This window comes from Dermochelys coriacea, chromosome 2 (genome assembly GCF_009764565.3).
Source record: "Dermochelys coriacea isolate rDerCor1 chromosome 2, rDerCor1.pri.v4, whole genome shotgun sequence".
Classification (NCBI taxonomy): Eukaryota; Metazoa; Chordata; order Testudines; family Dermochelyidae; genus Dermochelys; species Dermochelys coriacea.
In genome coordinates, this window is record NC_050069.1 from 265711855 (window position 1) to 265727334 (window position 15480).

The following is a 15480-nucleotide window of genomic DNA, read 5'->3' on the forward strand; positions in this document are numbered from 1 at the left end:
ACTTGGTCTTCCCTGGAGCAACTGCATGGTCTGACATGAAGATGCTAAGCCCCCAGTTCTCCTGCACTCATGCCACATAGCTGTGAATTCAACAAGACTGCTCCCTAGCAAGGTGCCACTCATTGAGTGGGAGGGTGGTGCAGAATCAGGCCTGATTTTGCACAGTGAAGGGGAGTGACTTTGTCCTCCCTCCTTCCAAAGGACAAAACTTCACAGCCAGAGTGAGCACAGATAAGGGTGAGGGCGAACTTGCGTATAGAATCACTTTGTGGATGCATTTTATAGCTGGATCTTTTTCACCATTTACATCCCTCTGGGAGCACACTGGAATGAGTTCACTTCCATTTGGCTTCAGCGGAGCTACAACAAGGACCCGGTTTAGCCCCTAATATTAGAAGCAGCTGTGCAGCATTTCTTCCACCGGTGAATAATCTTCATGGATAAGTCATCCTGCTCTGAGATGGCAAAGCTCCTCAATGGAGTGTGGAGTGTACCAATCCAGGAGACCCGCTCTTTACAAAGATAGGTGAGCGTTACTATCTCCATTTTGCCAGTGGGGAAACTGAGGCACAGAGCAATGAAACGACCGACATCAGGTCACTTAGCAGGTCACTGGGATTAGAACCCAGTTCTTTTGGCTCCCAGTCCAGTACTCTACCTGGATTGTGCTGCATAAGACCTCATTTGGAGCCCTGTATGACTTGAAAGTGGCCCTTAAAGCCAGAATCCCAGTGTTCTAAAAGCAAAATGATCATTTTTGACTAGGGTCATCTTTCTGACTTTAAAATAATAACATTAACGTGCTAAATTATTGGATGTCACTGAAGAGAGAGAGGAAATATTAGAACTTTTTCAGCAAGAAGTGGGACTTTTCTCTTGCAATTCCCGATCATTTGAGATCTGTCTCAGTAATTTAAAACAGCTGACATTTTCCCTACATGAAAGAATAAACATTTGATTTTCACTGCCAACTTGTGAGGAAGAATTCTAATCCTATTTGCTCAGCCTGGGCAGAAACAAAGCCTAATGCAAGATCATCTGTAATTACTGCCCTTATGCTAGTCGTGAGGTGAGTAATTCAGTTACATATCCCATTGGGGTCCTTCTTGCTGGAGAGGATCACGCAAAACAATTCAAGCCCAACACTTAGCAAATGGGTTATAAATTCCATCCACCGCTCCGGGTCAGCGGTTCTGACATGGGCTGGGGTTGGCAGCATCTTGACGACCCATTACCCACTGGGAGCTGGGTCCAGTGGCCTCTGCAAAGGAAGCTAGTGGGCTCTAATGGGCAGGGCTTCCACAATGTCCAACCCATCATTGCTCCCTGGATTAATTGCCCCTTCCTCCCCGCCCCACGGGCATTCTCAGCAAAAAGGCGAAGGGTTAAATGCAACATTGAGAAGAGCTAATTTTTCTCACCTAGAGAGGCCTACAGGCAAGGACAAGACTGAAACCACAAAACTCCTGCCGAGGGTGGATCTGGGCGAGTCTTCACCCAGCCTTGTGGGCCTCAGTCCTGTCAGTGGATTTTCCTCACCTTACTTTTTCTTTTGTCTTTTAAACCCTGTTTTCCAAATGATTTTATCCCAAGGTGTGTTGTTTTTAGCATGGTTATAGGCTCGATGCAGAACACACCGAGTGGAATACTCCAGTCTGTGTGGGGCAGGAGGTCCGAGGAGGTGAACATGATCTGTGACAAATCTAGGACAACCCGGCCTTGTTCAAACGCAGCCTAGGCAGTTGTAATGAGAGTGCCATGAATCTCAGCACACCGTGGGGGCGCCCATCACAGATTCAGGTTCAAAAATTCAAGCTCAGACCTCCATGGTTTGGTTGGTTTGGGGCTGAAAACACCTACGCTGCCCTGTCATGTTTGACATGACAGCCTCCTGATAACCATCATGGAAGTACCCACAAGCTCTGAGATCGGCGGCTCATTACACTAGGTGCTGCACATCCATCTGGGGAGAGACAGTCTGACTAGACAAGACAGACTTGGAGTAGGAAGGGAAATAGTGGCACAGACATGATGTGCCTGAGGCCAGGAATAGAAGCTAGGCTTCTCTCACCAAATAGGGTGACCAGATGTCCCGTTTTTATAGGGACAGTCCCGATTTTGGGGTCTTTTTCTTATATAGGCTCCTATTACCCACTACCCCCTGTCCCGATTTTTCACATTTGCTGTCTGGTCACCCTATCACCAAAGCAGTAGACTCAGACTTTAAGGCCTGAAGGGACTATCGTGATCATCTAGTCTGACCCCCTGCACATTGCAGGCCACAGAACCTCGCCCGCCTGCTCCTGTAATAGACCCCTAACCTCTGGTTTAGTTACTGCAGTCCTCAGATCATGGTTTGAAGATGTCAAGTTACAAAGAATCCACCCTTTACACTAGTTCAAACAAGTAAGTTACCCCATGCTGCACAGAAAGGCGACCTTCCACTTCCACCCCTGCAGTGTCTCTTCCAATCTAATCCAGGGGGAAATTCCTTTCCAACCCCAAATATGGGGTTCAGTTAAATCCTGAACATGTGAGCGAGACCCACCAGTCAGACACCTGGGAAAGAATTCTCTGGAGTAACTCAGAGCCTCCCCATCTAGTGTCCCATCACCAGCCGTTGGGGATATTTGCTGCTTGTCGTCGCAGACCAGCTACATTCCACTGTAGGCAGTCCCATCACACCCTCCCCTCCAGAAACTTATCAAGCTCAGTCTTAAAGTCAGTTAGGTGTTTTGCCCTCACTGCTCCTCTTGGAAGGCTGTTCCAGAACTTCATTCCTCTGATAGAGGACAAGACTGAAGATCAGAGTGAGGCTCAAAAAAACTGCACCCAGGAAACCTCCCTCCCATGAAAGAGGCTCTGGGACATCTCTGACCTAGTCCTGCTTTTGGAGGGAGACAAGCAGATCTACAACCCTGCCCCCCACTCTACCTCTGCTGTCTTTGAGAGTGTACCCCTGCCTCTACTTCTTGGGGGAGCAGGCCTGCTGGCTGCCCCCTACCAAGCTTCTGCTTTTGGACATTCTTCCTTCAACCACTGGATATCATCAGAGGAGTCCTCTGCTTATTGCCTTCCTCATTCAGCAGCAGCTCTCCCCACTGGGTCTTGCTGTTTTGAAAGCTCCTTGCTCATTCTTCTGTGACCTTGGATGCACCATACTGTCAGGTTAAAATCCATTGCTAAATACGGGCATGGGTTGAGAGATGGTTCATGCTTTACAGACACCAGTTCACTTATCCTTAGTAAGGAGAGCACAGTTAGGGGCAGAGGATCATGGAGAGAACCTTGATCAAAGGTGTTGAGGGAAGGGGACAGGATACAGATTGTGACGCTCAGTGAGAAGCCAAAAGTTGCTGGTAATTGTGAAAGGAACCAGACTCTGCTACTGAGAAGGAGGTAGTGGCTTAGTGAAATGTAACGCTAATGCACTCTGGTGCATGAATTGTCCTATCTCCTGGAAAGCTGAAAAAGTTGTATAATCTAAAGCAGTGGTTCTCAAACTAGGGCTGGCGTTTGTTCAGGGAAAGCCCCTGGTGTGCTGAGCCAGTTTGTTTATCTGCCACATCCACAGGTTTGGCCAGTTGCTGCTCCCACTGGCTGTGGTTCACCGTTCTAGGCCAATGGGGGCTGCGGGAAGCGGCGCGGGCCGAGGGATGTGCTGGCCGCCCTTCCCGCAGCCCCCATTGGCCTGGAGTGGCGAACTGCAGCCAGTGGGAACCGCAATCGACCGAATCTGCAGACGCGGCAGGTAAACAAACTGGCCCAGACCACCAGGGGCTTTCCCTGAACAAGTGGCGGTCCTAGTTTGAGAACCACTGAGATAAAGGACAATGTTGGTACAAGAATATAGGGAGGTAAACTGTCCATGAATAATCTGAGGCTGGAAATTAGATGAAGGTGTCCACCATCAGAGGAATGAGGTTCTGGAAAACAACCTAACTAGTTTGAAGACAGAGCTTGATAAGTTTGTGAAGGGGATTTTTATATGACAGGGCTCTCTGTGATAGTAGTGGACTAGACTCAGTGACACAGGAGGTCCCTTCCAATCCCATTTTCTTAAATCCTAAATGTTCTGATCATTCTGGAATCAGGTGTCTTGGGAGTAGAGTTGATTGAAAAAGGGAAACATTTTTTTTTCATGAAAAAATTCAAAATAGTTCATTTCTCCTGCTTCTGAAAAGGAATAGCTTCAAACTTGACCAATGTGCCTTCTACTCTCTGGGCATTTAGCCAGAGGGTTTGGAGTGTCACCTATCTGTGAAGTTAAGAGGCCAGATAAGCAAAGTTCAGGGGCGGTTAGATATAGGGTTATGGTTCAGGTCTGTCTAAATTTGGATGAGCTACCTCAGCCTGGCACAGTGTGTTATTCTGGCTTCACGTACATAAGCGAGTGATGGCAGGGCCAAATCAGCAGGCAAGTGACTTACAGATAGTGGAGTTCTCCTTTGGCTTGACTATGAGGTCCACTAGCCAAGTTAGTTTCCTAAGGGAAGTGGTGGAAGCTCCATCATTCTCTACATCTAAAGCTAGACAAGATAAAGTATGCATAAATACCCCATAGGGAATGTAGGTGATGGACTAGATAACCTAATAGGTCTTCTAACATCTTCCATGAGGACAATGAGAATTTCTTCTGTCGTGGTTGGCTTTTCTCTCAATGCGTCTGCTAGTCTGTTTCCAGTGGGAGAAGAGTTAAGTTCAGTACATTGGTGTGGGAGGTGGGAGAGTAAAATTAGATTTGTCTGGGGCACATTTGACTTGGAAAATCCCATATTCCTTTTTATTTTACTGTGATCAATGTTCCAAACAAAGCATGTAACTCCAAAATACCATCACCTGTGCGGAATTTAAGTCAACATTGCTTCTGTCCGGCTCCTGTTTTCATTTCTATGGCAGCAGTTTGCAGTGTTTTCCAGCTATGTTTTGAGGGCTTTTATTTGAGACATAGCTGGGAAACGTAGCAGGGATTTCTTTGCAGCATCTGCCATGTAGCTAAGTCAAGTTTCACAAGTCCCAAGTATCTCGAGATTGTTTGAATACCATTCCTTAGCATACAAAAGTTACCCTCAAAAGCTGTGTGGGACTGGAGGACTTGGAAAGATCGATTTGCAAGAAGACATGCCTTTTATGCATTACTGCATGCAATACAATTAGCTAAACTGCATGCTGAATTTAGCATACAATGGCCATTATGCACAATGTGGACCAAATCTTTTGCTGGCATAAATTTCCAGAGCTCATTGACTTTCTGTTCCTGGCAGAAACTTCCTGGCCTGGAAAGTGCGGTACAAATGTGTCATTTTGCCAAAGAAATGCAAACGCTATTGCATCCCCTCAGTGCCTCACATTCAGAAACAGCCTGAATAGCTGTGCAAATTACTTATTAGAGTGTGTCTTTCCTGGGATGTCACTACACCAATGGAGCAGCCCCAGTGAAAACTCCAAGTGTCAGTGTATTACACTAGTATAAAATGGAGCCTTCAAACCTGTGATGATTCTGTTCAAGTTCTTATGCAGGCTTCACTGCCATACTGAAGTGTATCTACCCTAGGAGGTTGCACAGATGTAGCTTCTCATGATAGTCAGAGAAACAAGGATGGAACCATATTCTATCGGAACTTGCATTTCCATCAGATCTCAACATTTTGCAAAATCAGGTAGATTTCACCGGGATTTTCTTTTGGAAGAAAACTGGGGGGAAATAATTCAGACAATGTCAAAACATCTTGTTTCAACGTCATGGGTGTGGAGGGAGGAAGGTTTCATTTTTTTCATTTTGAAATGAGTTTGTTTCAATTTTTTTAGAATTTTGTATTATGTCATCTATCTTATAATTGAAACAAAACATTTTAAGTGATCCCCAAATGAATTCCCCCCCACCCCCAGAATTTCCTCTGCAGAGAATTTTGAAATGTTGTGGGGTTTGTTCTGATTTGGAGCAAAGACAAATTTTGAAATCTCAAAATCTTTCTTTCCTCTGCTCAGCTCTAGTAGCTACCATATGGTCAGAACTGTGACTTCAAAACCATTTTACCACCAACACGTTGCAACTGCCGCTAAGGAGGAGCGTGGCAGCTATTTAACAGCCCACAGCAACAAACCTTTAAATAGCTCAAGAGGAAGATAGCCTGCGAGTGAAGTGGGAATTGCCTTTACTTTATATCTGGCCCCATGTGTTTAGAATCCCACCTCAGCCCCAAACCATGGGTGGCTTATCACCTTTGAATAAAAAACAAGGCATTAGTCAGTAGCTGGTTGGCTATTAAAACGTCTTCTTGAGATACTCCTTTAGTCATCTTGCTGAGTTTCTGGTGTGTTTCTTCTACTCTTAGAAACCACAGACAATGGAGCATGAAGAGATCTCTCCGAGTCTCCTCTCCTGCATTAGCTTAATTCCAGTGCAGAATCTACCCCCTTGACCATTTTGCCTTTAGGCCACAATCCAGCCCCTGCTGCTGTGGGTGTGGAGATGCCCCAGGCAGCAGAAGTGATGCAGAAGGGGAACTGGGTGTCAAAGGCTGTGCGTCCTCCTTGAGGTTCCTCCACCCAGCCGATCACAGGGGCCAGGGCCTGAGCAGGCCAAGGAGTGTCAATTCTTGGACAGCGACGGTCTTTTTGATACGTGTGTGTGCAGTGCCTCGTACAGTGGGGTCCTGATCTGTAGGTAGTGACACTAAAGGACAAGGTTAGCACAAAAACAAATAGGGATAAATGGGCCGGGAAAAAACGGAGGCTGGAAGTTAGAAGAAAGTTCCTCATCGTCAGAGGAGGGAGGTTCTGGATCAGCCTCCCAACAGGAGCAGTGGGAGGAAAACAACCTCCCTAGCTTTATGATGCAGCTTGATAAATGTACAAAGGGGATTTCATGATGGGGGTGGCTGGACTCAATTACCCAGGGGATCCCTTCCTGATTATGGCCTCTGGACACTACGGTGATACAAACGTTCCCAAGTGCCCAGTCCCCCTGGGGTGAGGGAGAGATTGTATTAGGGACCACAGAGCCTACTCCATGGGGTAGTGCCCAGGGACTAGCTCTGCAGCCAGCCTGTGGGCAAGGTATCTTTTCAACTGGTGCTTAACACAGAGGCCCCTAAATCTTCATTCTTGTTCCCAATTCCCAGAGGCATCAATGCCTCACCATTGCTGACAGCGGTGCTTTTGCCTGCGGAAGGGTATGTCTAACACTAGTAGAAGTTGTTGGGCCCCACTCCACCCTGCCCTGGGCCTCATGCTGACATTTGCCCCTCTGCAAAGAAGATGGCAAATGGTGTAAGAAGCAGGTAGCGAGCTCTGTTTTGGCAGGATATTTACATCCACCTAGCACGGGTGTAAATGACACCACCAGGTGGTGGAAGGGCCAAGGGCTACAGTTTCAGATGTGTCTCTAGACGAGAGGAAGAGTGACCCAGCAGATAGTGCACAGGGCTAGGAAACAGGAGATTTGGTCTCTGTTCCTGGATCTCCCGTTGATCAGCTGCCATTGCCTACATCCCAACCGCCACTGCTATTAGCAAATATCTCCGACAGTTGGAGCTAGGACACAAGAGGGGAAGGCTCTGAGTCACTACAGAGAATTCTTTCCCAGGTGTCTGGCTGGTGGATCTTACACGCATACCCAGGGTCTAACTGATCCCCATATTTGAAGTCGAGAAGGAATTTTCCCCTAGGTCAGACTGACAGAGACCCTGTGGGTTTTCACCTTCCTCTGCAGTCTGGGGGCAAAGGTCACTTGCTGGTTTGAACTAGAGTAAATCATGGATTCTCTGTAACTTGAAGTCTAAATCAAGATTTAAGGACTTCACTAATTCAGCCTGAGGTTACAGGCCTATTACAGGAGGGGTGGGTGAGGTTCTTTGGCCTGCAATGTGCAGGAGGTCAGATTAGACGACCATGATGGTCCCTTCTGGCTTAAGTGTCCATGGGTATGTCTACACTGCAATGGAAGAGCCGTGATATGGGTGTCGGACTCTCAACGGGTCAGGGTCTTGGACCCTGGACTCTAGGCTGAGCCTGATATATACACTGCTATTTTTAGCCTCACAGCCCGAGCCCCATAAGCCCAAATCAGCTCACCCGGCTACTGAAACTTGATGCTGATGGTTTTTTATTGCGGTGCAAATGCACCCTATGAGCGTATGACACTTTGTGTTGTCTGTCTAGAATGTAAGCTCTCTGGGGAAGGAACTGCCTCTCATTATGTGTATGTACAGCACCTAGCACAATGGGGCCCCAATTAGATCAGGGAATCTAGGCCAGGTGCTACCATAATAATAATCTTTGTGTATATGGACGTAGACACCTCCTCTCCCCCACTGGGAATAAAGAAGAGAGCTACAGCCTTTAATGGCAATTCCTATTTTGGGGGGTTAAATGAACCTTTCCAAGAGGTGTTAAACCCGCTTTTTAAATCTAATGTGCTAGAACATCGCTCCATTCACTGACCCAGTGCTTCCGAAGTCCCAGGTTTAGGCTTTCAAATCTTCCCATGAAATGTATGTCACCAGTTCTTGTCCAGAATGCTTCTTTCTTTGTGATCTCCCTTCAGTTACGTGGAAAGGCAGGGGTTTTGTGTGCATGTGTGTGAAATGTTCGAAAGGGCTTAAATCTGAACTTTAAAAGAAATCTGACGCAGCGACTTCACTTCACGGGCATCACCAACCCTCTGGCTCTGTAGACAGCTCTGGATGCATGGGGTGGAGACACACACATGCTCAGAAACCAAAAATAAGGTGTGACAGAAAAATAGCGACCTTATAAGTGGCATCTTTTGGCAATGATTCCTGTGTGCAAGTGTCAGGGTTATTTTTTCCCTAACCCAACCCAACCTAAAATTCCCTGCTTGCTAAAGGTTGCCATTATATGTGATCCATCCCACTGCACCGGGAATCTCAGGAATTTGATTTGCCATCTACTTTGTTATTATTCATGTTGACATAGAACCTCAGGGTGGGAAGGGACCTCCGGAGGTCGTCTAGTCCAACCCCCTGCTGAAAGCAGGACCCATCCCCAATTTTTGCCCCAGTTCCCTAAATGGCCCCCTCAAGGATTGAGCTCTCAACTCTGGGTTTAGCAGGCCAATGGTCAAACCACTGAGCTATTCCTCCCCCTAGATGCCCTGGGTGTGAATCGGGGCCCAACTGCGTTAGATGTGACAGATTGGCAATCTGTCCCCTAAAGAGTTTAGCATCTCGTATATGAGGAGCTGTCGACGGCTCTCTGATCAGCTAGCTCTTTTTAGACCTTGATACAAAGATCCCTAGGCAGCCCGCAGGCACTGACTGTAAGGTTACTTTTTGCTTTTGGGTGGAAAGGGTTTGGTAGGTAGCCGTTGTAAATCGCCACCCAGAAAGGCTTAGTCTTACTGGATATGTATCTCTTTGAAGGATCATTGATACTGCCATGAGCAGTGTGGCCTAGCAGCATGTCTGCTAGCCTGGGGTGTAGTAGGTTTGGGTTGCAGTCCTACCTCTGGTCTCTGGTGGCCTTTGAGCAAGCCTTTCACCTCAGCTGCGGGAAATGAAGTGGAGACAAGCCTGGAATCTGCAGTGGAGACTCATTCTTTACTCTGCTTCCATGATGAAGTCTCCAGAAGGAAACTAGGGGAGGGATCTGAGTTTCTCCCAGGAGTGAGTCAGTGAATAACGCTTACTAGGGGGTCTTGTCTATTTCTTAGCGCAAGAGCTTGGGAGTCAGGACTCAGATTCAGAACTCTGCCAGTGACTCACCATTTGAGCTTGGGCAAGTTCCTTAACCTCCCTATGCCTCATTTTATCAATCCAGCTGGACAATCGGTATGGTTGCATTTCTCAAGCATGCGGGGAGTCTCGCTTAGTTTTAAATTGTAAAATGCTCTGAGATGCTCAAATGAAAGGCACTGTAAAACTGCCAAGCACTAGCTTCGTGCTGCCACTGCCCTCCAGTGGATTGGCCTCAGTGACTTCCCGTGGCAAGGAGTTCCACAGCTCAATTACAAGTTGTGTGAACGTGATCGTGATTTACATAATAAGCAGAGGTCACAGCACACCCACATCCTAATTCTTAGCTTTCTTAGGTCTGGTCTACACTGGGGTGAGGGGTTGATCTAAGTTACGCAACTTCAGCTACGTGAATAATGTAGCTGAAGTCGACGTACTTAGATCTACTTCCCGTGGTGTCTTCACTGTGGTAAGTTGATGGCTGACGCTCACCCATCGACTCTGCTTCCGCTTCTCGCTCTGGTGGAGTACTGGAGAGTGCTCGGCGGGAGAGCGCTCGGTGTTCGATTTATTGCGTCTAGACTAGATGTGATAAATTGACTCCCCCGCTGGATCGATCACTGCCTGCTGATCCAGCAGGTAATGTAGACAAGCCCTTAGTTTAAAAGAACTCAACTGTGCCCTTGTCTACAGGGTGCGTCAGTCCACTCCAGAGGCATGCAAATTTTAGTGTGCACCAGTGTGTCACACACTAACCGGCCTGAAACGGGACTCCATTAACACGCACTTGGGGACTTTTAGTGCACACCCGCTTGGTCCATGCTGGCCAGTTAGTGTGTGACATGCTAGTGCAGTCTGGAATTTACATCCCAGGTGGTGCAGACGAATGCACCTTGTAGACAAGCCCTGCATGTCACACACTTTGTATTGCAAACAGCTAACGAAGGCTCTGCTTTAGGAACAGGAGGGTCTGAATTCAATCCCCGGGCGCCTATGCACTGCGCGGCATAGTAACAACTGTGGAGTCCCTGGAATTTGTCACGGAGTTAATTTATTTGACAAAAATCATGCTCTGTTATTTGGCCACTGTGCCTTTATTTATTTTCCGAACGTCTCATCTTTCCCATCCCCAGTCTCTGCAGACTCCGCCATCCATCAAGCAGCTCCTGTCGGAGCAGAAAGGCAGCCAAGCCCCTTGTCTGTCTAGGCAGCACTCTCCATCCCACCCACCGGGACGCCATTAGGGCTTGGAGGGATTCCATCCTGTCAGTGGCAGGGGCTGCAGCAACCTTGTGTCTGATTCATGTTCAGTCTGAGTGGTGCAGCAGTCCCCACAGGCATTACTATATCCCCTTCCATACACTCAGCAGCCACGTGGCCCACCTCCAAGATCTTACAGAGCAAGCTGTTTTGAGAGAACGTGGTGGATCTTTGTTCAACTCAGCCAGGGACCTAACCGGGGAGGGTATAAGGAGTGGGTGGAGTTCTCCTGTCCCAGCACATGTCATTATTTGAATTGCAGTGGTACATAGAGGCCGCACTGTGCTAGGGGCTGTCCAAACCCAGAGGAAGAGATTGCCCCTGCCCTCAATACAAGGGTGGGAGAAAGGGAGCATTACTGTATTATCCCTGTGTTACAGATGGGAAGTGGAGGCATGGAGATTAAATGACTTGCCCAAGGGCACCAGTGGCAGAGCCAACAGCTGATCCCACCTCAGCTGAACGCCCGCCCCAGAGACTTAGATATAAGGCCTCCCTTCCTGCAAAGTGTAACTAAGGAGGTTGTGGAGAGGGAACTGAGCCGGGACCATAGGGGACAGAATCCATTCACAAACACACCCCTTCGGCAGGACTATGACATCCACTGCCCCGCCTCAGCAAGGCTTTTCATAGAATCATATAAGCATAGAAGATCAGGGTTGGAAGGGACCTCAGGAGGTCATCTAGTCCAACCCCCTGCTCAAAGCAGGACCAACACCAACTAAATCATCCCAGCCAGGGCTTTGTCAAGCCGGGCCTTAAAAACCTCTAAGGATGGAGATTTCACCACCTCCTTAGGTAACCCATTCCAGTGCTTCCCCACCCTCCTAGTGAAATAGTGTTTCCTAATATCCAATCTAGACCTCCCCCACTCATCTGCCACCACTGAAAACAGCCGAGCTCCATCCTCTTTGGAACCCCCCTTCAGGTAGTTGAAGGCTGCTATCAGCCTTCAACTTTTCAGCTGCTAGAGCCGCATAAGCCCCCCCAAATTGTCCTCAGCGATCCCTTTCCATGCAAATCTACTCAGAACAAGTCACAGCAACCCCCACTACCACGTGCAAAGCTCACAGAAGAACCCACTGCCTGGGCACTCCCCTCAGACTTCCTGTAGAGCTTCAGTGCTGGGCTGTCTGCTAAAGACAACCCACAGTTACTGCAGAACTGTCTTCCAGGGGACGAGAACCTGTGTTGTTCCCTTTAAAAGCCGTGGGCCGATACCACTTGTGCTACCAGCAACGGGTGTGAGCAGCAGGGTCCTTATTCTCTTTGTGGGTCTAGCCCATCAGCAGTATTGTTAACCCCAAGCACTGGTAAATCAAGAAAGTGACTTTAAAAATCATATACACATTCCCAGGCTTTTCTCCACAACCTTGAGGATTAAAAGCTTTTTTTGTTTGTTTGTTTTAAGTGGAAGCTCAGATTCTCAGCTCTAGGAGCTGCAGCTTTAAGAAAAACATTAACCATTATGACACTCGTGATAAAATCACAAGGGATGGCACCACACCCTCACACTCCCACACCCTCTGGAGAACTGGGATCAGTTTTACCCTGAGACAGAGGTTAACAAAGGGTCTTTAGCCACGGCAACATAGAAGAGACACACATCCTGCTTTCTTTGTTTTGTTCAAAAAACCATTTAAACATTTGGTTTTGTTTCAAGTGCATGAGGTTTTGGTGTTTTTTTTAATACATGCATATAGAGATAGATAGATTAGATCTATCTGTCTATCTGTCTTTTCTCTCTTGCTCCTCTACATCAGTGTTCTCTGTTTTCATAGATTCCAAGGCCGAAAGGGACCATTGTGATCATCTAGTCTGACCTCCAGCATCACCCAGGCCAGAGAACGCCCCCACAATAATTCCTAGAGCAGATCTTTTAGAAAAACATCCAACCCTGAGTTTAAAAATTGCCAGTGATGGAGAATCCACAATAAATAGTTCTTGTGGTTAACTACTCTCACTGTTAAAAACGCATGCCTTATTTCCACTCTGAATTTGTCTAGCTTCAACTTCCAGCTACTGGATGGTGTTAGATCTTTCTCTGCTAGATTGCACTATCACATATCTGTTCACCGGTAGGTATTTATAGATATGATCAAGTCACCCCTGAACCTTCTCTTTCCGAAGCTAAATAGATTGAGCCCTTTGAGTCTTATCACTCTAAGACTGGTTTTCTAAACTTTTAATCATTCTTGCAGCTCTTCTCTGAACCCTCTCCAATTTATCAACCTCCTTCTTGGATTGTGCACACCAGAACTGGACACAATATTCCAGCTGCGGTCGCACCAGTGCCAAATAAAGAGGTAAAATAACCTCTCAGCTCCTACTTGAGAATCCCCCGTTTATGCATCCCAGGATCACATCAGCTTTTTTTTGGCCACAGTGTCACACTGGGAGTTTAAAACAGCTTCTTTTGGCTGCTCCGCCAGCTCGCACTTAGACTTGATGAGCAGGAATAGCACCCTTCAAATGGTTATTTCCTCTCCCTTTCTTCCTGTTCTATGCCACTCGCATCTAAGCCCCTCATTTGTGCATCCTGTGCAGGGCACTTTGAAATAGTTCCACGCACTTCAGAAAGAGACAGGATTTCCTGTTTCTGCAGCCCAGACAACTCTGTGATCCGTTTATTCAGCTGCTATCATGCCAAGGTGTCCCTATGTTCTTGTATGACGTCTTCTTGAGTCTTTTTTTCACAGATTCGTTCCCTTCCCACCATCTGCACTTGAAGGCATTTGCTTTATATTATAATGTGTAAGATAAAGCTTACAATGGAGGGGACATTGTCTATGCCTTACAACAAGGGACACTGGAGCCACAGCTCTGTTCTTTCCTGAGCCCGGCACGTAATCTCTCTGTCTAAGTTTGCCCTGCTGTAAAATGGGGATAACAATACTTCACCTATTTCAGAGATTGGGGGAGGCTGAGTTCACTTATGGTGTCCAAGCACTCTGAGTTCCTCCCCTGAGAAAGCCCTGCAACCATCACCTCCCATTCTCCAAAGAGACTCGTGATTTCGGGGGCCTGACTTGAGACCACTGGAAAGTGACCTGATGTTTTTCGAATGTGTTGAGCTTCCACACTTGGAGAATCAGGCCCCGGGATGGCGTCTTAGGTAGAGTGTTTGAAAACTGAGCTGCCCAAAATCACTAGCCACCAGAAGCGGCAGAAAGACCCTAGAAGGGGTTGGGGGGCACTGGCATCTGAACTGTGGACACGCCCTCCCATGCCTCCCCATCCCCTTGAATCCCCATCCTCATGTCACCCCTTCTTCTGAGGCCCTGCCCCCACACCACTTCTTCCCCCCAAGGCTGACGGAAGAATTCTTCCATCGACCTAGCTACTGCTTCTCGGGGAGGTGGATCTACCATCGCAATGGAACAGCTGCTCCTGTCACTGTAGTAAGTATCTATACTGAGGCGCTGCGTTTTAAGTGTAGATGTAGCCTTATTCTTTCTATTATGGTAGCATCTAGAGGCCCTGATCAGGGAGTAAAGGTCCTCTTGTGCTAGGTGCTGTACACACACATAAAATAAGACAATCATTACCCCAAGGAGCTTCCATGTATGAGACCCAGGATGTAGATCAGCCAGATAAATAGGAACCTTCCCAACAGAGTCCTGTTCTTTGTACAATAAAAATGCTTCCCCCCCCCCCCGCAAAGCACCTATTAAAATCGAAACAGGAAAGGGCTGAATTCTTTGTCTTCAGCACTTCTCTTAACTGGACTGAAAATGCAACCCAGCCGTATAGACTGTTGCACGGCAACCTGGCTACCCCGTGTCATCATTTCCTATCATTCCACGGCTAGTTTGAATTTCAGGCTCTTTTGGATGCTCTACGGCTACACGAACTGGAAAAAAAAAAAGTGCCCATTTATTTCACAACCTGCCCTCCCCCCTCTCGCTGCTGTTAGGTCCTAACAGCAAATTAGCGACCCGCTGCCAAAGACAAACATACGTCACCCTGTGATGGCTCCTTCTGCTTCCACCAGTGACCTTGAGAAAAGAAATAGCCAAGCGCAAACAAGTGGAGATAAGGGCTGGCTCTGGATGTGGCATTTTTATTTGCTCCAGGTGTGATTTATAAAGCTGTCACTTTGCTCCGTCAGGTTTCCCACTCACGCAGCCATGGGAAGTGATTTAACTCTTTGGCTGCTCCGAGAAGGACAGGTATGGTCAGTATGTTGTGTCTACCGAGGCAATGTAAGAAAAGGGTTGGAACCATGCTGCTGCTAGCTGGCTACTTCGGCCAAATCCAGCTGTGGCGTAAGAAGGTGCAACTCAGCTGGAGTCAAGAGACCGGTTGCCTCTATTACACCAGACAGGCATTTGGTCCATGGGCTCCTGCCACCAGAGCTTACATCTGTCTAGGTAAAGGACTTATATGGCCCCTATCACTGTTGTATCTGAGTGCTTGACGATCTTTGATGTACATATCCTTACACCACCACTGTGATATAGGGAAGGACTACAGGGAAAGACAGTGTGACCCGGTGGATAGAGCATTGGATTGGGACTAA